This window comes from Lampetra planeri, unplaced genomic scaffold (genome assembly GCF_965212315.1).
Source record: "Lampetra planeri unplaced genomic scaffold, kcLamPlan1.2.h2 scaffold_137, whole genome shotgun sequence".
Classification (NCBI taxonomy): Eukaryota; Metazoa; Chordata; class Hyperoartia; order Petromyzontiformes; family Petromyzontidae; genus Lampetra; species Lampetra planeri.
The window spans coordinates 27,873-52,278 of record NW_027614088.1 but is presented as its reverse complement, the minus strand read 5'-3'; the positions used below and the strand labels follow the sequence as shown (position 1 = coordinate 52,278).

The 24,406-nt window shown below is 54.0% G+C and overlaps 2 long non-coding RNA genes across 2 annotated transcripts; both read right to left on the bottom strand.

The window, feature by feature from the left end:
* Window positions 1-474: 474 nt before the first annotated feature.
* LOC144739213 (uncharacterized) lies at window positions 475-10,860 on the bottom strand. The gene is made up of 2 exons (XR_013589377.1): window positions 6,286-10,860; window positions 475-2,603 (listed from the first exon to the last, which is right to left on the bottom strand). It is a non-coding gene; the product is annotated as an uncharacterized LOC144739213 (long non-coding RNA).
* A 7,160-nt stretch (window positions 10,861-18,020) lies between these two features.
* Window positions 18,021-20,311, bottom strand: LOC144739210 (uncharacterized). The gene is made up of 2 exons (XR_013589373.1): window positions 18,556-20,311; window positions 18,021-18,411 (listed from the first exon to the last, which is right to left on the bottom strand). It is a non-coding gene; the product is annotated as an uncharacterized LOC144739210 (long non-coding RNA).
* Window positions 20,312-24,406: the final 4,095 nt, after the last annotated feature.

Sequence of the window (24,406 nt, the reverse complement as noted above, 5' to 3'; positions counted from 1 at the left end):
TCCAGATCTTCGCTCCAAACTCCACTCCAGATCTTCGCTCCAAACTCCACTCCAGATCCTCGCTCCAAACTCCACTCCAGATCCTCGCTCCAAACTCCACTCCTGATCCTCGCTCCAAACTCCACTCCTGATCCTCGCTCCAAACTCCACTCCAGACTCCACTCCAGATCCTCACTCCAAACTCCACTCCAGATCCTCGCTCCAAACTCCACTCCAGATCCTCACTCCAAACTCCACTCCAGATCCTCACTCCAAACTCCACTCCAGATCCTCGCTTCAAACTCCACCCCTGATCCTCACTCCAGACTCCACTCCAGATCCTCGCTCCAAACTCCACTCCAGATCCTCACTCCAAACTCCACTCCTGATCCTCGCTCCAAACTCCACTCCAGATCCTCGCTCCAGACTCCACTCCAGATCCTCGCTCCAAACTCCACTCCTGATCCTCGCTCCAAACTCCACTCCAGATCCTCGCTCCAAACTCCACTCCAGATCCTCACTCCAGACTCCACTCCTGATCCTCACTCCAAACTCCACTCCTGATCCTCACTCCAAACTCCACTCCAGATCCTCGCTCCAAAATCCACTCCTGATCACCACCACCACAATCACCTCCACCACTACAATCATACACAAGGCGATGATGGAGAGACACGAGAGGGTTTGCGTGGAGTTCGAACAGAGACGTCTGTGGAAAACCGGACTTGGGGATCTTGAGACTGCCTGCATTCACCGATGATCTCTCTTCCCCCTCTTTGCCGACGTCGCGAGGACGCAGGAGACGCGAGGGAGTCTGGAAGATAAAACGTCAGGACCCCCCCCCCCCGACACGAACGCAAAGCCTGAAGTAGTCGTTGATAATGCCAATGGCAACGGCGTTTCAACTTTACCAGGTGTCCCGTTAACGGCCTGGATTCTCCCGACGACGCCCCAGACATCTGCACGCCCTCCACTCCGCTTGCGCAACACGAAGCCGCGTGGAGTTGAACCGAGACATCGAGACGCAGACCTGGCTCCCTGTCCCGTCACTGCCTGGGATCTCTGCCCCGTTGGGGCTTCCTTGCTTTGGAGCTGTACCGAGATGTGTGACGTTTGAGCGAGAGTAGAGACCGGGGAGAGGATTCTGGAAGACAGAACGTGAGACAAACCCCCCCCCCCACACACAAACACAAGGCCTGTAGCAGCAGTAGCAGCAAGGCAAATGTGAACGTCAAAGTGTTGACGGTGTTACCGGGTCCCGTTAACCGCCTGGAATGGCCGATGATAGAGGAGCAATTTGCGCTTCCTTCCCTGTCGCTCTCCCCCCTTGTACGATGTCGCGAGGTTGCTTGGGAGTTGCACAGAGAACGCGTGGAGTTGCACTGAGCTTGCGAGGAGTTGGAGCAAGGTTGCGTGAAGGTGTTCCGAGGTTACGTGGAGTTGGACCGAGTTGCCTGGAGTTGCAGCGAGGTTGTGTGGAGTTGCACTGAGGAAGTTGCGTGGAGTTGCACTGAGGAAGTTGCGTGGAGTTGAACGAGACGTCTGCGCTAGGCACAACTGCTGGGGTCCTGTAACATAGAACGTTAGGAGCCCCTCCCCCCGCCCCCACCCCAGACCCACAACGGCCAACACTGCACGCCGCTTGCTAGCAATGTCACCATCAACGCCCTTTGCTGGCTTGGGGAAATATTCAGGACGGCCGTAAGAGAACACCGATTTCAATCTTCAGGTCGCATTACGTAAACTTCACGCTGTGGTCATTTGCTAATTAGGTTTAAAGTTTTGCCTCGTTTAAAACTGTCCAAGTCCTGTCGACAACTTTTCCCCGCGTGGCCAATTACGATAAACAAAACGTCAACAAACCTCAAGTTAAACATCCACGTCGCTCGTTTGGTGAGCAAGGCCGAGGATCGGGCCGGAGACTCGCACGGTTACCTGGGTTGAGAATTCGCCCAGACATCTCTCTCAGAGTTGGGGGTGGCAGGAACGGATGCCAGCGTGTCTGATTCCCCATCACCACCACCACCACCATCCGCTCAGCCTTGACAATAATAAAACAACCTCCATGATGCTCACGCGTGGCTACAGAGCACGGCTCATTGCCATTGATCATAAATAATGCTGCTGCTGCTGCTGTGGGTAGCAAGAGACATTGACACTCCCTGATGGACGCTGTTGGGTGTCTCTGGCCCCTCCTGTCCAGGACTGGGATCTCTGCCCCGTTGGGGCTTCCTTGCTTTGGAGCTGTACCGAGATGTTTGACGTTTGAGCGAGAGTAGAGACCGGGGAGAGGATTCTGGAAGACAGAACGTTAGGACCCCCCCCCCCCCCAACTGCGATGCAAACGCAGTAGCAACGTCTGCAGTGAAAACAAACTTGAACGGGTGGGCAAAGGAGTCACACGCTGTTACCAGGTTCCATGGAAACTGCTTGGATTCTCCTAACGACGCCCCAGACATCCGCACTTCCTTCATGGGACGCACGAGAGGGTTTGCGTGGAGTTCGAACCGAGAGAGACGTCTGTGTAAATCGAACTTGGGGATCTTGCGACTGCCTGGATTCACCGATGATCTCTCTTCCCCCTCTTTGCCGGCGTCGCGAGGATGCAGGAGACGCGAGGGATTCTGGAAGATAAAACGTCAGGACCCCCCCCCCCCACCTCCGATACGAACGCAAAGCCTGAAGTAGTCGTTGATAATTCTGGTCTGCTGGCACTTTGCTCCAAACTCCACTCCTGATCCTCACTCCAAACTCCACTCCTGATCCTCACTCCAGACTCCACTCCAGATCCTCACTCCAAACTCCACTCCAGATCCTCGCTCCAAACTCCACTCCAGATCCTCGCTCCAGACTCCACTCCAGATCCTCGCTCCAGACTCCACTCCAGATCCTCACTCCAAACTCCACTCCAGATCCTCGCTCCAAACTCCACTCCAGATCCTCACTCCAAACTCCACTCCAGATCCTCGCTCCAAACTCCACTCCAGATCCTCGCTCCAAACTCCACTCCAAACTCCACTCCTGATCCTCGCTCCAAAATCCACTCCTGATCACCACCACCACAATCAACTCCACCACTACAATCATACACAAGGCGATGATGGAGACACGAGAGGGTTTGTGTGGAGTTCGAACCGAGAGAGACGTCTGTGTAAATCGGACTTGGGGATCTTGAGACTGCCTGGATTCACCGATGATCTCTCTTCCCCCTCTTTGCCGGCGTCGCGAGGACGCAGGAGACGCGAGGGAGTCTGGAAGATAAAACGTCAGGACCCCCCCCCCCCCCCAACTCCGATACGAACGCAAAGCCTGAAGTAGTCGTTGAAAATGCCAATGGCAACGGCGTTTAACCTCAAGTAGAACATCCACATCGCTCGTTTGGTGAGCAAGGCCGAGGATCGGGCCGGAGACTCGCACGGTTACCTGGGTTGAGAACTCGCCCAGACATCTCTCTCAAAGTTGGGGGTGGCAGGAACGGATGCCAGCGTGTCTGATTCCCCATCACCACCACCACCACCATCCGCTCAGCCTTGACAATAATAAAACACAACCTCCATGATGCTCACGCGTGGCTACAGAGCACGGCTCATTGCCATTGATCATAAATAATGTTGCTGCTGCTGCTGTGGGTAGCAAGAGACGTTGACACTCCCTGATGGACGCTGTTGGGTGTCTCTGGCCCCTCCTGTCCAGGACTGGGATCTATGCCCCGTTGGGGCTTCCTTGCTTTGGAGCTGTACCGAGATGTTTGACGTTTGAGCGAGAGTAGAGACCGGGGAGAGGATTCTGGAAGACAGAACGCGAGACACCACCCCTCCCACACACAAACACAAGGCCTGTAGCAGCAGTAGCAGCCAGGCAAATGTGAACGTCAAAGTGTTGACGGTGTTACCGGGTCCCGTTAACCGCCTGGAATGGCCGATGATAGAGGAGCAATTTGCGCTTCCTTCCCTGTTGCTCTCCCCCCTTGTACGATGTCGCGAGGTTGCTTGGGAGTTGCACAGAGAACGCGTGGAGTTGCACTGAAGTTGCGACGAGTTGGAGCAAGGTTGCGTGAAGGCGTTCTGAGGTTACGTAGAGTTGCAGCGAGGTAACGTGGATTTGCACAGAGAACGTGTGGAGGTGAGGAGTTGGAGCAAGTTTGAATGAAATTGTTCTGAGGCTACGTGGAGTTGAATGGAGTTGCCTGGAGTTGCAGCGAGGTTGCGTGGAGTTGCACTGAGGAAGTTGCGTGGAGTTGAACGAGACGTCTGCGCTAGGCACAACTGCTGGGGTCCTGTAACATAGAACGTTAGGAGCCCCTCCCCCCGCCCCCACCCCAGACCCACAACGGCCAACACTGCACGCCGCTTGCTAGCAATGTCACCATCAACGCCCTTTGCTGGCTTGGGGAAATATTCAGGACGGCCGTAAGAGAACACCGATTTCAATCTTCAGGTCGCATTACGTAAACTTCACGCTGTGGTCATTTGCTAATAAAGGTTTCAAGTTTTGCCTCGTTTAAAACTGTCCAAGTCCTGTCGTCAACTTTTCCCCGCGTGGCCAATTACGATAAACAAAACGTCAACAAACCTCAAGTTAAACATCCACGTCGCTCGTTTGGTGAGCAAGGCCGAGGATCGGGCCGGAGACTCGCACGGTTACCTGGGTTGAGAACTCGCCCAGACATCTCTCTCAGAGTTGGGGGTGGCAGGAACGGATGCCAGCGTGTCTGATTCCCCATCACCATCACCATCCGCTCAGCCTTGACAATAATAAAACACAACCTCCATGATGCTCACGCGTGGCTACAGAGCACGGCTCATTGCCATTGATCATAAATAATGTTGCTGCTGCTGCGGGTAGCAAGAGACGTTGACACTCCCTGATGGACGCTGCTGGGTGTCTCTGGCCCCTCGTGTCCAGGACTGGGTTGTAACAGCGGCAGGGGGTTGCGTATCTCCCATTCCGCCCATCATCACCACCACCATCATCAGCTCTGCCTTGACAACGATAAACACAACCTCCGTGTTCACACTCGTGGCTACCTAGCAGCACTGCTCATGACCAGTTCATAGTAATAATGGTGCTGCTGCTGCTGCTGTGGGTAGCGAGAGACATTGACACTCCCTGATGGACGTTGATGGACGTTGTTGGGAGTTGCATCAAGGTTGCGTTGAGTCGCACAGAGACCGTGTGGAGTTGCACTGAGGAAGCCGCGTGGAGTTGAACCGAGACATCGAGACGCAGACCTGGCTCCCTGTCCCGTCACTGCCTGGGATCTCTGCCCCGTTGGGGCTTCCTTGCTTTGGAGCTGTACCGAGATGTTTGACGTTTGAGCGAGAGTAGACCGGGGAGAGGATTCTGGAAGATAAACCGTTAGGACACCCACCCCCCCCCAAACCCACCCCCAGCTGCGATGCGAACGCAGCGGCCTGAAATAAATAGAGCTGTAGATGACCGACGTATTAACTTATTATGTATTGTGATTATGGTGCGCTGCTGCTGCTATTGTTAATCCGGCTGTCATGGATTGACTTAAGCAGCTAGCGAAGAATGCTACGTTTAGCTGTGCGTTGTGTCTGTCGCTATTGTAAACTTTTAATCACATTTGTTGGGAAAACTGTTACGTTGTTGACATAGCATTGTTTTAGTAAGTTTTAGAGGGGCTTCATTTGGCCCAATTTTTTTATTGTGTAGATTTATACTTAACATTGTTATCTGTTTTGTATTGTTATTGGGATCAAACAGAAATGGCATTTTTTGCACTTTCTGTACGCAGCATAGATCGTTTGTGCTTTTTCTATAAGATTTTATTGTTTATGTAATGCGATGTTTAGATTTGTGTACAATTAATTCTAGGTGTATATTGTAATTTTAATGTTTGCTGCAGTTGACACCCACATCAAGAGCCGAATGGCTCACAGGGAAAAATCCTAACGAAATAGAAAAAAAAATAAAACAAAAACTCACGTTTCAAAAAGCGCTAGATTTTGGCAGAAAAGAGTCGCGCTGTTACCAGGTGCCACGGAAACCGGCCTGAATTCTCCGCGACGAAGCCCAGACACCTTCACGGGACGCACGAGAGGGTTTTCGTGGAGTTCGAACCGAGAGAGACGTCTAGGTAAATGGGACTTGGGGATCTTGCGACTGCCTGGATTCACCGATGATCTCTCTTCCCCCTCTTTGGCGGCGTCGCGAGGACGCAGGAGACGCAAGGGAGTCTGGAAGATAAAACGTCAGGACCCCCCCCCCCCACCTCCGATACGAACGCAAAGCCTGAAGTACTCGTTGACAACGCCAATGGCAACGGCGTTTTAACTTTACCAGGTGTCCCATCACTGCCTGAGATCTCTGCCCCGTTGGGGTTCGAACCCAAGAGACATCCGAGTGAGGCAGACTTGGGCTCCTGTAACCGCCTGGATTCACCGACGATCTCTCTCCCCCTTTGCCGCTGTTGATGCAAGCACGCAGGAGACGCGAGGGAGTCTGCAAGACACGCCGTTAACACAAACCCCCCCCCAGTCCCGCACCTCCGACTCGCGACACACGAACACAAATTCCGAAGAAACACGGCGACGTTTGTAAAAGGCAATGGATTCGTGCCAGAGGATTTATTCCGTTGTCACCAGGTGCCCCAGACACCGGCCTGGATTCTCCGACGACAACGCCCAGACATCGGCGCACGGCGGACACTCACACGCACTCACACGCACGAGGGTTTGCGCGCAGTTCCAAGCGAGAGCGACGTCTGTGCGAATCAAACTTGGTGGTGCTCCTGCCACCGCCTGGGTTCACCGACGATCCCTCTCTCTGCTGCTGCTGCCGTCGCGAGCACGCAGGAGACGCGAGGGAGTCTGCAAGACACGGTGTGAACACAGCAACCCCCCCCCCCTTCCTCCTACCCAGCCCCAAACTCACGACGTGAGAACGCCAATTCCGTAGCAACGCGTTTGTAAAAGCGTAACAGAGTTAGATTTCGATTTAAAACTTCTTTCGTGACTGCAGGGATTCATCTTCTTGGTTCTTTCGGTAAAGTCATCACGTAGAATGGAAATAAAATAATAAAAATAAAATAATAAAATAATTCTCACGACGTTTCGGCCACTACGCATTCAGACTCTGTCTTCTCGACAGACCTGTTATCCACCTGAGGACGGCTGCTTGCGTTGTGGCCGAAACATCGTGAGATTTTATTATGTTTAATTTTTATTATTTTATTATTTCCATTCTACGTGACTTTACCGAAAGAACCAAAAAGACGTAACAGAGTTGTTGTTGTTTTTGGGTTGGATCTCGTGAATATATTAAATGTGTCGTTGAAACCCGCCACCACCCGACACGGCCAATTGGGTAAGGTTTGTCGCGTGAACAAAACGTGCCAATTCGTCACTAGTTCTAGCACAAAAACATCTTATGTAGATCGGTCGCAAAAAGCCCCCTGCTGCTGATGCTGCTACTTGTTAAACGATGCCACTGCCTCCTACAGAGGCAAGGCACTCACCCCCTGGTTATCAACACCACCACCACAATCACCTCCACCACTACAATCACCCACAAGGCGATGGAGAGACACGAGAGGGTTTGCGTGGAGTTCGAACCGAGAGAGACGTCTGTGTAAATGGGACTTGGGGATCTTGCGACTGCCTGGATTCACCGATGATCTCTCTTCCCCCTCTTTGCCGGCGTCGCGACGACGCAGGAGACGCGAGGGAGTCTGGAAGATAAATCGTCAGGAGCCCCCCCCCCTCCAACTCCGACACGAAAGCAAAGCCTGAAGTAGTCGTTGATAATGCCAATGGCAACGGCGTTTAACCTCAAGTAAAACATCCACGTCGTTCGTTTGGCGAGCAAGGCCGAGGATCGGGCCGGAGACTCGCACGGTCACCTGGGTTGAGAACTCGCCCAGACATCTCTCTGGGGGTGGCAGGAACGGATGCCAGCGTGTCTGATTCCCCATCACCACCACCACCACCATCCGCTCAGCCTTGACAATAATAAAACACAACCTCCATGATGCTCACGCGTGGCTACAGAGCACGGCTCATTGCCATTGATCATAAATAATGTTGCTGCTGCTGCTGCTGTGGGTAGCAAGAGACATTGACACTCCCTGATGGACGCTGTTGGTTGCCTCTGGCCCCTCCTGTCCAGGACTGGGTTGTAACAGCGGCAGGGGGTTGCGTTCCTCACATTCCGCCCATCGCCACCAGAGAGACGTCTGTGTAAATCGAACTTGGGGATCTTGAGACTGCCTGGATTCACCGATGATCTCTCTTCCCCCTCTTTGCCGGCGTCGCGAGGACGCAGGAGACGCGAAGGATTCTGGAAGATAAAACGTCAGGACCCACCCCCCCAACTCCGACACGAACGCAAAGCCTGAAGCAGTCGTTGACGACGCCAATGGCAACGGCGTTTTAACTTTACCAGGTGTCCCATCACTGCCTGGGATCTCTGCCCCGTTGGGGCTTCCTTGCTTTGGAGCTATACCGAGATGTTTGACGTTTGAGCGAGAGTAGACCGGGGAGAGGATTCTGGAAGACAGAATGTTAGAGACTCCCCCCCCTCCCAGCTGCGATGCGAACGCAGTAGCAACGTCTGCAGCGAAAACAAACTTGAACGGGTGGGCAAAGGAGTCACAGGCTGTTACCAGGTTCCATGGAAACTGCCTGGAGACGCCCCAGACGCCCTCACGCCCTTCACTGTTCCGTGCACGACCGACACCAAAGGGTGTCCCTCCCCCGAGTTGAAACCGAGAGAGACGTCATGACGCAGGACTGGTGGGGCTCCCCTTCCTGTCACTGCCTGGGATCTCTGCCCCGTTGGGGCTTCCTTTAGTTGGAGCTGTACCGAGATGTTCGATGTGTGAGAGAAGACCAGGGAGAGGATTCTGGAAGACAAAACGTGAGACACCCCACCCCCCCACAAACACAAGGCCTGTAGCAGCAGTAGCAGCCAGGCAAATGTGAACGTCAAAGTGTTGACGGTGTTACCGGGTCCCGTTAACCGCCTGGAATGGCCGATGATAGAGAAGCAATTTGCGCTTCCTTCCCTGTTGCTCTCCACCCTTGTACGATGTCGCGAGGTTGCTTGGGAGTTGCACAGAGAACGCGTGGAGTTGCACTGAAGTTGCGAGGAGTTGGCGCAAGGTTGCGTGAAGGTGTTCTGAGGTTACGTAGAGTTGCAGCGAGGTAACGTGGAGTTGCACAGAGAACGTGGAGTTGCACTGAGGAAGTTGCGTGGAGTTGAACGAGACGTCTGCGCTAGGCACAACTGCTGGGGTCCTGTAACATAGAACGTTAGGAGCCCCTCCCCCCTCCCACGATACAAACAAATCCTGTAGTAGCAGCAGCAAGGCAAATTCAAACGCACGGCCAAAGGAGTTGCGGTGTTACCAGTCTGAGACACGGCAACCCTTCCTCCTACCCAGCCCCAACTCCCGACATGAGAACACAAATTCGGTAGCAACGAAACGTTTGTAAAAGCGTAATAGAGTTGTTGTTGATTTTGGATTGGATCTCGTAAATATTTTAAATGTGTCGTTAAAACCCGCCACCACCCGACACGGCCAATCAGTAGAAAAAAGTGTCACGTTGACAAAATAGTTCACCACTTTAGCCCGCCGGTGTGTTGAAGAGTGGATCGACGACATTTACAATCAGAGTAACAGCGACGTTTCGCTGGAAATTACATCCGGCACCTTCGGTGCGATTTGCCAGAATAGTGAAGCCATCCACCTGCTTCTGGTCTTAAACAAACAGTGCAGGATGACGATGTCATCGTCGTTGTTGAACCCCATCGGGATTCGAGATCAGAGGCGGCGATGAGGGTCTATGCAACTAAGTAATAGATCAGTAATCAGCCACTTAGCATGTGACTCACCTCTAAGGCATTGCAATGTGTGTTGTGTATTACTTAATACAGTCGGTAAAGTCACGTGACTTTGCCGAAAGACCCAAAGAGAATGAATTCCTGCAGCCACTAAAGCTTTAAGTCGAGATTTAAGAAGCTTCCAGGCTGCGCCGAGTCTGTAGCTATCACAACGGTTGAAATTATTTGAATTATTCTCAATTAAAATGTATTCTCTAATCTTGGCCAGTAATAATTAGTTCCGCAAAACACTTCAACGTTATCAAAATCAATTGAAAGTCCTTGTTGGCAAGCAAGCACTGCCACTGCTGACAGCTGTGTTTGGGAGAATTTAATGTCCCTTTGGTGCTCAAGTAAAACATCCACATAGCTCGTTTGGTGAGCAAGGCCGAGGATCGGGCCGGAGACTCGCACGGTTACCTGGGTTGAGAACTCGCCCAGACATCTCTCTCAGAGTTGGGGGTGGCAGGAACGGATGCCAGCGTGTCCGATTCCCCACCACCACCACCATCCGCTCAGCCTTGACAATAATATAACACAACCTCCATGATGCTCACGCGTGGCTACAGAGCACGGCTCATTGCCATTGATCATAAATAATGCTGCTGCTGCTGTGGGTAGCAAGAGACGTTGACACTCCCTGATGGACGCCGTTGGGTGTCTCTGGCCCCTCCTGTCCAGGACTGGGTTGTAACAGCGGCAGGGGGTTGCGTTCCTCACATTCCACCCATCGCCACCACCACCATCACCCGCTCATCCTTGACAACGATAAACACAACCTCCGTGTTCACACTCGTGGCTACCGAGCAGCACTGCTCATGACCAGTTCATAGTAATAATGCTGCTGCTGCTGCTGTGGGTAGCAAGAGACGTTGACACTCCCTGATGGACGCTGTTGGGTGTCTCTGGCCCGTCCTGTCCAGGACTGGGATCTCTGCCCGGTTGGGGCTTCCTTTCGTTGGAGCTGTACCGAGATGTTTCAGAGTAGACACGAGGAAAGATTCTGAAAGACAGAACGTTAGAGACCCCCCCCATCCCACTCCACCCGATACAAACACAACTACGGTAAGTAGCGAGGCAAATTCAAACAGACGCCAAAGTATTTGTGGTGTTACCAGGTGCCGGTTCAACCGCCTGGAATCGCCGCCGACTGACGCAGACCTTGGGCCTCCTCCTCCTCAAGTTTGAGCGCGAGTAGACGGGGTGGAGGAGTCTGCAGGTTGCAGCGTTAGAGGAACCCCCCTGCCCCAACTCCCACAGTCACCAAACTTGACAGCGACGGGTGGCACAGGAGCGGAGCTGTTACCAGGAGGTACGTTCACTGCCTGGGTTCTCGCGACGACGCCCCAGACATCCGCACTTCCTTCACGGGACGCACGAGAGGGTTTGCGTGGAGTTCGAACCGAGAGAGACGTCTGTGTAAAATCGGACTTGGGGATCTTGCGACTGCCTGGATTCACCGATGATCTCTCTTCCCCCTCTTTGCCGGCGTCGCGAGGACGCAGGAGACGCGAGGGAGTCTGGAAGATAAAACGTCAGGACCCCCCCCCCCCGCCCAACTCCGATACGAACGCAAAGCCTGAAGCAGTCATTGACGACGCGAATTGCAACGGCGTTTCAACTTTACCAGGTGTCCCGTTAACGGCCTGGATTCTCCCGACGACGCCCCAGACATCTGCACGCCCTCCACTCCGCTTGCGCAACACGAAGCCGCGTGGAGTTGAACCGAGACATCGAGACGCAGACCTGGCTCCCTGTCCCATCACTGCCTGGGATCTCTGCCCCGTTGGGGCTTCCTTGCTTTGGAGCTGTACCGAGATGTTTGACGTTTGAGCGAGAGTAGACCGGGGAGAGGATTCTGGAAGACAGAACGTTAGGACCCCCCCCCAACCCACTCCCAGCTGCGATGCGAACACAGTAGCAACGTCTGCAGCGAAAACAAACTTGAACGGGTGGGCAAAGGAGTCACACGCTGTTACCAGGTTCCATGGAAACTGCCTGGAGACGCCCCAGACGTCCTCACGACCCTTCACCCCTCAGCTGTTCCGTGCACGACCGACACCAAAGGGTGTCCCCCGAGTTGAAACCGAGAGAGACGTCATGACGCAGGACTGGTGGGGCTCCCCTTCCTGTCACTGCATGGGATCTCTGCCCCTTTGGGGCTTCCTTTAGTTGGAGCTGTACCGAGATGTTCGGTGAGAGAAGACCAGGGAGAGGATTCTGGAAGACAGAACGTTAGAGACCCCCCCCCCCCCACACACAAACACAAGGCCTGTAGCAGCAGTAGCAGCGAGGCAAATGTGAACGTCAAAGTGTTGACGGTGTTACCGGGTCCCGTTAACCGCCTGGAATGGCCGATGGTAGAGGAGCAATTTGCGCTTCCTTCCCTGTTGCTCTCCCCCCTTGTACGATGTCGCGAGGTTGCTTGCGAGTTGCACAGAGAACGCGTGGAGTTGCGAGGAGTTGGAGCAAGGTTACGTGACGGTGTTCTGAAGTTAAGTAGAGTTGCAGCAAGGTTGCATGGAGTTGCACAAAGAACGCGTGGAGGTGAGGAGTTGGATCAAGGTTGCGTGAAGGTGTTCTGACGATACGTGGAGTTGCACCGAGGTTAGGCAAAGTTGAACCGAGGTTGTGTGGAGTTGCACTGAGGAAGTTGCGTGGAGTTGAACCGAGACATCTGCGCTAGGCACAACTGCTGGGGTCCTGCAACATAGAACGTTAGGAGCCCCCCCCCTCACCGATACAAACAAATCCTGTAGTAGCAGCAAGGCAAACTCGTGTTACCAGTCTAAGACACGGCGCAAACACGGCAACCCTCCTCCCCCTCAGCCCCAACTCACGACGTGAGAACACTAATTCTGTAGCAACGCGTTTGTAAAAGCGTAACAGAGTTGTTGTTGTTTTTGGGTTGGATCTCGTGAATATATTAAATGTGTCGTTGAAACCCGCCACCACCCGACACGGCCAATTGGGTAAGGTTTGTCGCGTGAACAAAACGTGCCAATTCGTCACTAGTTCTAGCACAAAAACAACATCTTGTGTAGATCGGTCGCAAAAAGCCCCCTGCTGCTGATGCTGCTACTTGTTAAACGATGCCACTGCCTCCTACAGAGGCAAGGCACTCACCCCCTGGTTATCAACACCACCACCACCACCACAATCACCTCCACCACTACAATCACCCACAAGGCGATGGAGAGACACGAGAGGGTTTGCGTGGAGTTCGAACCGAGAGAGACGTCTGTGTAAATGGGACTTGGGGATCTTGCGACTGCCTGGATTCACCGATGATGTCTCTTCCCCCTCTTTGCCGGCGTCGCGAGGACGCAGGAGACGCGAGGGAGTCTGGAAGATAAATCGTCAGGAGCCCCCCCCCCTCCAACTCCGACACGAAAGCAAAGCCTGAAGTAGTCGTTGATAATGCCAATGGCAACGGCGTTTAACCTCAAGTAAAACATCCACGTCGTTCGTTTGGCGAGCAAGGCCGAGGATCGGGCCGGAGACTCGCACGGTCACCTGGGTTGAGAACTCGCCCAGACATCTCTCTGGGGGTGGCAGGAACGGATGCCAGCGTGTCTGATTCCCCATCACCACCACCACCACCATCCGCTCAGCCTTGACAATAATAAAACACAACCTCCATGATGCTCACGCGTGGCTACAGAGCACGGCTCATTGCCATTGATCATAAATAATGTTGCTGCTGCTGCTGCTGTGGGTAGCAAGAGACATTGACACTCCCTGATGGACGCTGTTGGTTGCCTCTGGCCCCTCCTGTCCAGGACTGGGTTGTAACAGCGGCAGGGGGTTGCGTTCCTCACATTCCGCCCATCGCCACCAGAGAGACGTCTGTGTAAATCGAACTTGGGGATCTTGAGACTGCCTGGATTCACCGATGATCTCTCTTCCCCCTCTTTGCCGGCGTCGCGAGGACGCAGGAGACGCGAAGGATTCTGGAAGATAAAACGTCAGGACCCACCCCCCCAACTCCGACACGAACGCAAAGCCTGAAGCAGTCGTTGACGACGCCAATGGCAACGGCGTTTTAACTTTACCAGGTGTCCCGTTAACGGCCTGGATTCTCCCGACGACGCCCCAGACATCTGCACGCTCTCCACTCCGCTAGCGCGACACGAAGCCGCGTGGAGTTGAACCGAGACATCGAGACGCAGACCTGGCTCCCTGTCCCGTCACTGCCTGGGATCTCTGCCCCGTTGGGGCTTCCTTGCTTTGGAGCTGTACCGAGATGTTTGACGTTTGAGCGAGAGTAGACCGGGGAGAGGATTCTGGAAGACAGAACGTTAGAGACCCCCCCCCACTCCCCCTGATACAAACACAAGGCCTGTAGCAGCAGTAGCAGCGAGGCAAATGTGAACGTCAAAGTGTTGACGGTGTTACCGGGTCCCGTTAACCGCCTGGAATGGCCGATGATAGAGGAGCAATTTGCGCTTCCTTCCCTGTTGCTCTCCCCCCTTGTACGATGTCGCGAGGTTGCTTGGGAGTTGCACAGAGAACACGTGGAGTTGCACTGAGGTTGCGAGGAGTTGGAGCAAGGTTGAATGAAATTGTTCTGACGTTACGTAGAGTTGCAGCGAGGTAACGTGGAGTTGCAAAGAGAACGTGTGAAGTTGGAGCAAGGTTGAATTAAATTGTTCTGAGGCTACGTGGAGTTGAACTGAGTTGCCTGGAGTTGCAGCGAGACCGTGTGGAGTTGCACCGAGGAAGTTGCGTGGAGTTGAACCGAGACATCTGCGCTAGGCACAACTGCTGGGGTCCTGTAACATAGAACGTTAGGAGCCCCTCCCCCCTCCCCGATACAAACAAATCCTGTAGTAGTAGCAGCAAGGCAAACTCAAACGCACGGCCAAAGGAGTTGCGGTGTTACCAGTCTAAGACACGGCAACCCTTCCTCCTACCCAGCCCCAACTCCCGACATGAGAACACAAATTCGGTAGCAACGAAACGTTTGTAAAAGCGTAATAGAGTTGTTGTTGCTTTTGGATTGGATCTCGTAAATATTTTAAATGTGTCGTTAAAACCCGCCACCACCCGACACGGCCAATCAGTAGAAAAAGTGTCACGTTGACAAAAGACAAAAGAGTTCACCACTTTAGCCCGCCGGTGTGTTGAAGAGTGAATCCACGACATTTACAATCAGAGTAACAGCGACGTTTCGCTGGAAATTACATCCGGCACCTTCGGTGCGATTTGCCAGAATAGTGAAGCCATCCACCTGCTTCTGGTCTTAAACAAACAGTGCAGGATGACGATGTCATCGTCGTTGTTGAACCCCATCGGGATTCGAGATCAGAGGCGGCGGTGAGGGTCTATGTAACTAAGTAATAGATCAGTAATCAGCCACTTAGCATGTGACTCACCTCTAAGGCATTGCAATGTGTGTTGTGTATTACTTAATACAGTCGGTAAAGTCACGCGACTTTGCCGAAAGACCCAAAGAGAATGAATTCCTGCAGCCACTAAAGCTTTAAGTCGAGATTTAAGAAGCTTCCAGGCTGTGCCGAGTCTGTAGCTATCACAACGGTTGAAATTATTTGAATTATTCTCAATTCTCTAACTAATCTTGGCCAGTAATAATTAGTTCTGCAAAACACTTCAACGTTATCAAAATCAATTGAATGTCCTTGTTGGCAAGCAAGCACTGCCACTGCTGACAGCTGTGTTTGGGAGAATTTAATGTCCCTTTGGTGCTCAAGTAAAACATCCACATCGCTCGTTTGGTGAGCAAGGCCGAGGATCGGGCCGGAGACTCGCACGGTTACCTGGGTTGAGGACTCACCCAGACATCTCTCTCAGAGTTGGGGGTGGCAGGAACGGATGCCAGCGTGTCTGATTCCCCATCACCACCACCACCATCCGCTCAGCCTTGACAATAATAAAACACAACCTCCATGATGCTCACGCGTGGCTACAGAGCACGGCTCATTGCCATTGATCATAAATAATGCTGCTGCTGCTGCTGCTGTGGGTAGCAAGAGACGTTGACACTCCCTGATGGACGCTGTTGGGTGTCTCTGGCCCCTCCTGTCCAGGACTGGGTTGTAACAGCGGCAGGGGGTTGCGTTCCTCACATTCCGCCCATCGCCACCATCACCCGCTCATCCTTGACAACGATAAACACAACCTCCGTATGTCCACGTGTGGGCTACACAGCCAAGGCTCATTGCCATTGATCAATAAAGTTGCTGTGTGGGAAGTACAAGAGTCATTGACACTCCCTGATGGATGGTAATGGCCGTACGGCTTCTCCCCCCTTCCACCCAGGGCTGGGTTGGTGTTGTACAGCAGGGCGGCTGCTTGCTCTGTGCGTCAGCTTGTGTGTCACATTCACCACCACCACCACCTGCCGAGCCTCGACAACAATAAACACAACCTCCGTGTTCACACTCGTGGGCTACAGAGCCAAGGCCCATCACCATTGATAAACAATTATAAATGTTGCCGTGTGGCTGTAAAGCACGAAGAGTTAAGGACACTCCCTGGTGGCGGCAAAGATTCTCGCCTCGCTCCTTCCACGGCTGGTTTACTTTGTGCCGATTAGTACAGCAGTCGGGGGTTGCGTTCCTCCCATTCTCCACCCATCGCCACCATCACCCGCTCATCCTTGACAACGATAAACACAGCTCCACGTTCACACTCGTGGCTACAGAGCCAACTCATGACCCATTGAGAATGACGCATGCAGAGCGAGACGAGTCAAAGGGCACTCTCCCTGGTTGTGGCGGTGTCATGGGGGACTTGCTGTGGTGTCTCTTCTTCCCCTTCTGCAGGGCTGGGGGCTTGTTGTACAGGGTAGGTAGGTAGGGCTGCACGTTTGACTAGGTTCTGTAACAGAATGTGAAAGGCCCCCCCCGCCCCCCCTCAAGATTTCTGGCAAGCCACAGCAACGGACAGATTCGTATGTTCCACAGGTAACAAGTGGGTGTGTGGGGCGAGTCCATTCGTTTACCCAGACCACGAGGCACGAGACGTCTCACCGCCTGGGCTACGGAGACGCAAGCTCTGCTCAGGTGGGAGGAGATGGGGGGGGGGAGAAACTTCTGGAAGACATTTGGTTAAGGACAACCCCCCCCCCCGCCCACCCAATGCCTTCTTCCATGCACACAGCGCCGTGCACCACGTGGGGTGAAATTGCATGTGGGAGGAGTGGGACGATTGCTTTACCGCACAGCCTGCGCCACCCACACATAGGAGGATGATGGCCGGTCGGTGGAGCTTGGTATAGAAGGCCAGCAGCCAGCGAGCGGCTACAAAACGCGCACACGGGGGAGGAGGGTGCAGGGCAGACGGAGCAGCTGTGCGAGCTACCTGTGGCTGGGCAGCAGAGGGGCGGTGACGGTGGCCGATTCAGTGGCAGTGCAGAGGCGGTGATGGTATTTAGTGGCAGTGCAGAGGCGGTGATGGTGGCTGGGCAGTGCAGAGGCGGTGATGGTGGCTGGGCAGTGATCGTGGCTGGGCAGCAGATGGCGGTGACGGTGGCCGAGCAGTGGCAGGCGGTGACAGTGGAGCTGTGACAGTAGCAGCGTTGACGGTGGGCTGAGCGCTGACTGAGTGTGATGTTTGTGACCCGACGATTGATTTCACGCCGGCAAGGAACCGCCTGTGCGAGCGAGCCCCGTGCATCTGCGTCCCCGACCCTCCTCTGCTTCACACGTCTCCTGGACGATGCCCACTTCCCCCTCGGGCAATCTGCGCAAAAGATCAGGCCGACAAGAGTTGCTGTTGGTCGCTTCGCAATGGTCCCCCCCTCCCCCCCCCAATAAGCACACTTAGGAGGGCAATACAAGTGTGTAGCTGCTGCATGCCCCGTCAATCGCATAGTGGGGTGGGGGGGGGTCCCCAGCCTTGCCCTCTCCAAGTCTCTAAAGCGGTGCGCAATTTCCACGTTCGTAAAAAAAAGTCAATTGTTAAATCTTTCGCAAAGAGGGGGGACCGCCTCCCTTCAAGAAGCACTTGCTGAAGCAGGTTTAGTTTGTAAAAAATTACTTCAAATTCCTCCACAATTTGTCGAGCGTTCATTGTCCAATCGTTCATTTCCCGGAACCTTCCAGACTTCACGCGTGCCGGGGCTTTGACGTTGCCAAACCGACGTGGAGTGGCCGCGATGACTCGGGATGAGAGAGTTTGTTTCATGGAGACATTTCATCCTCGCAATAAAAAAAAATCTCCGCAAATTCATCCTCCAGTTTTTTAATGTTTCACGAGCAGCGAACAGAACCTTTTGACGGGCGGTCTCTGCCCCGTTGGGGCTTCCTTTCTTTGGAGCTGTACCGAGATGTTTCAGAGTAGACACGAGGAAAGATTCTGGAAGACAGAACGTTAGAGTACCCCCCCCCCCCCAACACAAACAAATCCTGTAGTAGTAGCAGCAAGGCAAATTCTAACGCACGGCCAAAGGAGTTGCGGTGTTACCAGGAGGTCCGCTAACTGCCCGTATCCACCGCCGATTCGACCGTTTGCACTTCCTGCCTCTGCAGTTGAACCGAGACATCGAGACGCAGACCTGGCTCCCTGTCCCATCACTGCCTGGGATCTCTGCCCCGTTGGGGCTTCCTTGCTTTGGAGCTGTACCGAGATGTTTGACGTTTGATCGAGAGTAGACCGGGGAGAGGTTTCTGCAAAAGAAACTGTTAGGCCACCCACCCCCCCCCAAACCCATCCTCCAGCTGCGATGCGAACGCAGTAGCAACATCTGCAGTGAAAACAAACTTGGGCAAAAGAGTCGCGTTGTTACCAGGTGCCACGGAAACCGGCCTGAATTCTCCACGGCGAAGCCCAGACACCTTTACGGGACGCACGAGAGGGTTTGCGTGGAGTTCGATCCGAGAGAGCCGTCTGTGTAAATGGGACTTGGGGACCTTGCGACTGCCTGGATTCACAGATGATCTCTCTTCCCCCTCTTTGCCGGCGTCGCGAGGACGCAGGAGACGCGAGGGATTCTGGAAGATAAAACGTCAGGACCCCCCCCCCCCCCCAACTCCGATACGAACGCAAAGCCTGAAGTACTCGTTGACAATGCCAATGGCAACGGCGTTTAACCTCAAGTAGAACATCCACATCGCTCGTTTCGTGAGCAAGGCCGAGAATCGGGCCGGAGACTCGCACGGTTACCTGGGTTGAGAACTCGCCCAGACATCTCTCTCAGAGTTGGGGGTGGCAGGAACGGATGCCAGCGTGTCTGATTCCCCATCACCACCACCACCACCACCCGCTCAGCCTTGACAATAATAAAACACAACCTCCATGATGCTCACGCGTGGCTACAGAGCACGGCTCATTGCCATTGATCATAAATAATGCTGCTGCTGCTGCTGTGGGTAGAAAGAGACGTTGACACTCCCTGATGGATGCTGTTGGGTGTCTCTGTCCCCTCCTGTCCAGGACTGGGATCTCTGCCATGTTGGGGCTTCCTTTCGTTGGAGCTGTACCGAGATGTTTCAGAGTAGACACGAGGAAAGATTCTGGAACATAAAAGGTTAGAGACCCCCCATCCCCACCCCCCGATACAAACAAATCCTGTAGTAGTAGCAGCAAGGCAAATTCAAACGCACGGCCAAAGGGGTTGCGGTGTTACCAGGAGGTCCGCTAACTGCGTTTTCCCGACGACGCCCCAGACATCTGAACTTCCTTTACGGGACGCACTAGAGGGTTTGCGTGGAGTTCGAACCGAGAGAGACGTGTGGAAAATCGGACTTGGGGATCTTGCGACTGCCTGGATTCACCGATGATCTCTCTTCCCCCTCTTTGCCGGCGTCGCGAGGACGCAGGAGACGCGAGGAATTCTGGAAAATAAAACGTCAGGACCCCCCTCCCCCCCAACTCCAATACGAACGCAAAGCCTGAAGTAGTCGTTGACAACGCCAATGGCAACGGCGTTTCAACTTTACCAGGTGTCCCGTTAACGGCCTGGATTCTCCCGACGACGCCCCAGACATCTGCACGCCCTCCACTCCGGTTGCGCGACACGAAGCCGCGTGGAGTTGAACCGAGACATCGAGACGCAGACCTGGCTCCCTGTCCCGTCACTGCCTGGGATCTCTGCCCCGTTGGGGCTTCCTTGCTTTGGAGCTGTACCGAGATGTTTGACGTTTGAGCGAGAGTAGACCGGGGAGAGGATTCTGGAAGACAGAACGTTAGAGACCCCCCCCCCCAACCCACTCCCCCCCGATACAAACAAGGCCTGTAGCAGCAGTAGCAGCAAGGCAAATGTGAACGTCAAAGTGTTGACGGTGTTACCGGGTCCCGTTAACCGCCTGGAATGGCCGATGATAGAGGAGCAATTTGCGCTTCCTTCCCTGTTGCTCTCCCCCCTTGTACGATGTCGCGAGGTTGCTTGGGAGTTGCACATAGAACGCGTGGAGTTGCGAGGAGTTGGAGCAAGGTTGCGTGAAGGTGTTCTGAGGTTACGTAGAGTTGCAGCGAGGTAACGTGGAGTTGCACAGAACGTGTGGAGGTGAGGAGTTGGAGCAAGTTTGAATGAAATTGTTCTGAGGCTACGTGGAGTTGGACCGAGTTGCCTGGAGTTGCAGCGAGGAAGTTGCGTGGAGTTGAACGAGACGTCTGCGCTAGGCACAACTGCTGGGGTCCTGTAACATAGAACGTTAGGAGCCCCCCCCCTCCCCCACCCCAGACCCACAACGGAAAACACTGCACGCTGCCTGCTAGCAATGTCACCATCAACGCCCTTTGCTGGCTTAGGGAAATGTTCAGGACGGCCGTAAGAGAACACCGATTTCAATCTTCAGGTCACATTACGTAAACTTGACGCTGTGGTCATTTGCTAATAAAAGTGTCAAGTTTTGCCTCGTTTAAAACTTTCACAAAGTCCTGCCCACAACCTTTCCCCACGTGGCCAATTACGAAAAGCAAAACATAATAGGGTTTTTTCCCCTCCGATGTTCTGAGGTTACGTAGAGTTGCATCGAGGTAACTACAAATCCTGTAGTAAGTAGCAGCAAGACAAACTCAAACGCACGGCCAAAGGAGTTGCGGTGTTACCAGGAAAACCGCTGTCTGGGTTTTCCCGACGAATGTCCCAGAGTTCGAACCGAGAGAGACGTCTGTGTAAATGGGACTTGGGGATCTTGCGACTGCCTGGATTCACAGATGATCTCTCTTCCCCCTCTTTGCCGGCGTCGCGAGGACGCAGGAGACGCGAGGGATTCTGGAAGATAAAACGTCAGGACCCCCCCCCCAACTCCGATACGAACGCAAAGCCTGAAGTACTCGTTGATAATGCCAATGGCAACGGCGTTTAACCTCAAGTAGAACATCCACATCGCTCGTTTCGTGAGCAAGGCCGAGAATCGGGCCGGAGACTCGCACGGTTACCTGGGTTGAGAACTCGCCCAGACATCTCTCTCAGAGTTGGGGGTGGCAGGAACGGATGCCAGCGCGTCTGATTCCCCATCACCACCACCATCATCCACTCAGCCTTGACAATAATAAAACACAACCTCCATGATGCTCATGCGTGGCTACAGAGCACGGCTCATTGCCATTGATCATAAATAATGCTGCTGCTGCTGCTGCTGCGGGTAGCAAGAGACGTTGACACTCCCTGATGGACGCTGTTGGGTGTCTCTGTCCCCTCCTGTCCAGGACTGGGATCTCTGCCATGTTGGGGATTCCTTTCTTTGGAGCTGTACCGAGATGTTTGAACGAAAGTAGACCGGGGAGAGAAATTCTGGAAGATAAACCGTTAGGACCCCCCCCCCCCAACAGAAATTCGAACGCAGAAGCAACATCTGTAGTGAAAACAAACTTGAACAAGTGGCAAAAGAGTTGCGCTGTTACCAGGTTCCATGGAAACTGCCTGGATTCTCCCGACGAAGCCCTGATATTCCCACTTCCTTTACAGGACGCACGAGAGGGTTTTTGCGTGGAGTTCGAACCGAGAGAGACGTCTGTGTAAATCGAACTTGGGGATCTTGCGACTGCCTGGATTCACCCATGATCTCTTCTTTGCTGGCGTCGCAAGGACGCAGGAGACGCGAGGGATTCTGGAAGATAAAACGTCAGGAGCCCCCCCCACCTCCAACACGCACGCAAAGCCTGAAGTAGTCGTTAATAATGCCAATGGCAACGGCGTTTAACCTCAAGTAAAACACCCACATCGCTCGTTTCGTGAGCAAGGCCGAGGATCGGGCCGGAGACTCGCACGGTTACCTGGGTTGAGAACTCGCCCAGACATCTCTCAAAGTTGGGGGTGGCAGGAACGGATGCCAGTGTGTCCGACTCCATCACCACCACCATCATCCGCTCAGCCTTGACAACGATAAACACAACCTCCGTATGTCCACGTGTGGGCTACAGAGCCAAGGCTCATTGCCATTGATCAATAAAGTCGCTGTGTGGGAAGTACAAAGAGTCATTGACACTCCCTGGGTTGGTGTTGTACAGCAGTGCGGCTGCTTGCTCTGTGCGTCAGCTTGCGTTTCCCATTCACCACCACCACCACCTGCTGAGCCTTGACAACGATAAACACAACCTCCGTGTTCACACTCGTGGCTACAGAGCCAACTCATGACCCATTGAGAATGACGCATGCAGAGTGAGGCGAGTCAAAGGGCACTCCCTGGTTGTGGCGGTGTCATGGGGCTTGCCGTGGTGTCTCTTCTTCCCCTTCTGCAGGGCTGGGCTTGTTGTACAGGGTAGGTAGGTAGGGCTGCACGTTTGACTAGGTTCTGTAACAGAGAACGTGAAAGGCCCCCCCCGCCCCCCCCCTCAAGATTTCTGGCAAGCCACAGCAACGGACAGATTCGTATGTTCCACAGGTAACAAGTGGGTGTGTGGGGCGAGTCCATTCGTTTACCCAGACCACGAGGCACGAGACGTCTCACCGCCTGGGCTACGGAGACGCAAGCTCTGCTCAGGTGGGAGGAGATGGGGGGGGGGAGAAACTTCTGGAAGACATTTGGTTAAGGACAACCCCCCCCGCCCACCCAATGCCTTCTTCCATGCAAACAGCACCGTGCACCACGTGGGGTGAAATTGCATGTGGGAGGAGTGGGACGATTGCTTTACCGCACAGCCTGCGCCACCCACACATAGGAGGATGATGGCCGGTCGGTTGAGCTTGGTATAGAACGCCAGCAGCCAGTGAGCGGCTACAAAACGCGCACACGGGGGAGGAGGGTGCAGGGCAGACGGAGCAGCTGTGTGAGCTTCCTGTGGCTGGGCAGCAGAGGGGCGGTGACGGTGAACGATTCAGTGGCAGTGCAGAGGCGGTGATGGTATTTAGTGGCAGTGCAGAGGCGGTGATGGTGGCTGGGCAGTGCAGAGGCGGTGATGGTGGCTGGGCAGTGATCGTGGCTGGGCAGCAGATGGCGGTGACGGTGGCCGAGCAGTGGCAGGCGGTGACAGTGGAGCTGTGACAGTAGCAGCGTTGACGGTGGGCTGAGCGCTGACTGAGTGTGATGTTTGTGACCCGACGATTGATTTCACGCCGGCAAGGAACCGCCTGTGCGAGCGAGCCCCGGTGCATCTGCGTCCCCGACCCTCCTCTGCTTCACACGTCTCCTGGACGATGCCCACTTCCCCCTCGGGCAATCTGCGCAAAAGACCAGGCCGACAAGAGTTGCTGTTGGTGGCTTCGCAATGCTCCCCCCCCCCCCCCCCCCAATAACCACACTTAGGAGGGCAATACAAGTGTGTAGCTGCTGCATACCCCGTCAATCGCATAGTGGGGTGGGGGGGGGGGGTCCCCCAGCCTTGCCCTCTCCAAGTCTCTAAAGCGGTGCGCAATTTCCATGTTCGTAAAAAAGTCAATTGTTAAATCTTTCCCAAAGAGGGGGGGCCGCCTCCCTTCAAGATGCACTTGCCGATGCAGATTTATAGTTTGTAAAAAATTACTTCAAATTCTTCCACAATTTGTCGAGCGTTCATTGTCCAATCGTTCTTTTTCGGGAACCTTCCAGACTTCACGCGTGCCGGGGCTTTGACGTTGCCAAACCGACGTGGAGTGGCCGCGATGACTCGGGATGAAAGAGTTTGTTTCATGGAGACATTTCATCCTCGCAATAAAAAAAATCTCCGCAAATTCATCCTCCAGTTCTTTAATGTTTCACGAGCAGCGAACAGAACCTTTTGACGGGCGGTCTCTGCCCCGTTGGGGCTTCCTTTCTTTGGAGCTGTACCGAGATGTGTGAGCGAGAGTAGACCGGGGAGAGGTTTCTGGAAGATAAACCGTTAGGACACCCACCCCCCCCAACCGCGATGCGAACGCAGTAGCAACGTCTGCAGTGAAAACAAACTTTAACGGGTGGGCAAAGGAGTCACACGCTGTTACCAGGTTCCATGGAAACTGCCTGGAGACGCCCCAGACGCCCTCACGCCCTTCACCCCTCAGCTGTTCCGTGCACGACCGACGCCAAAGGGTGTCCCCCCCGAGTTGAAACCGAGAGAGCGGTCATGACGCAGGACTGGTGGGGCTCCCCTTCCTGTCACTGCCTGGGATCTCTGCCCCGTTGGGGCTTCCTTCAGTTGGAGCTGTACCGAGATGTTCGGTGTGTGAGAGAAGACCAGGGAGAGGATTCTGGAAGACAGAACGTGAGAGACA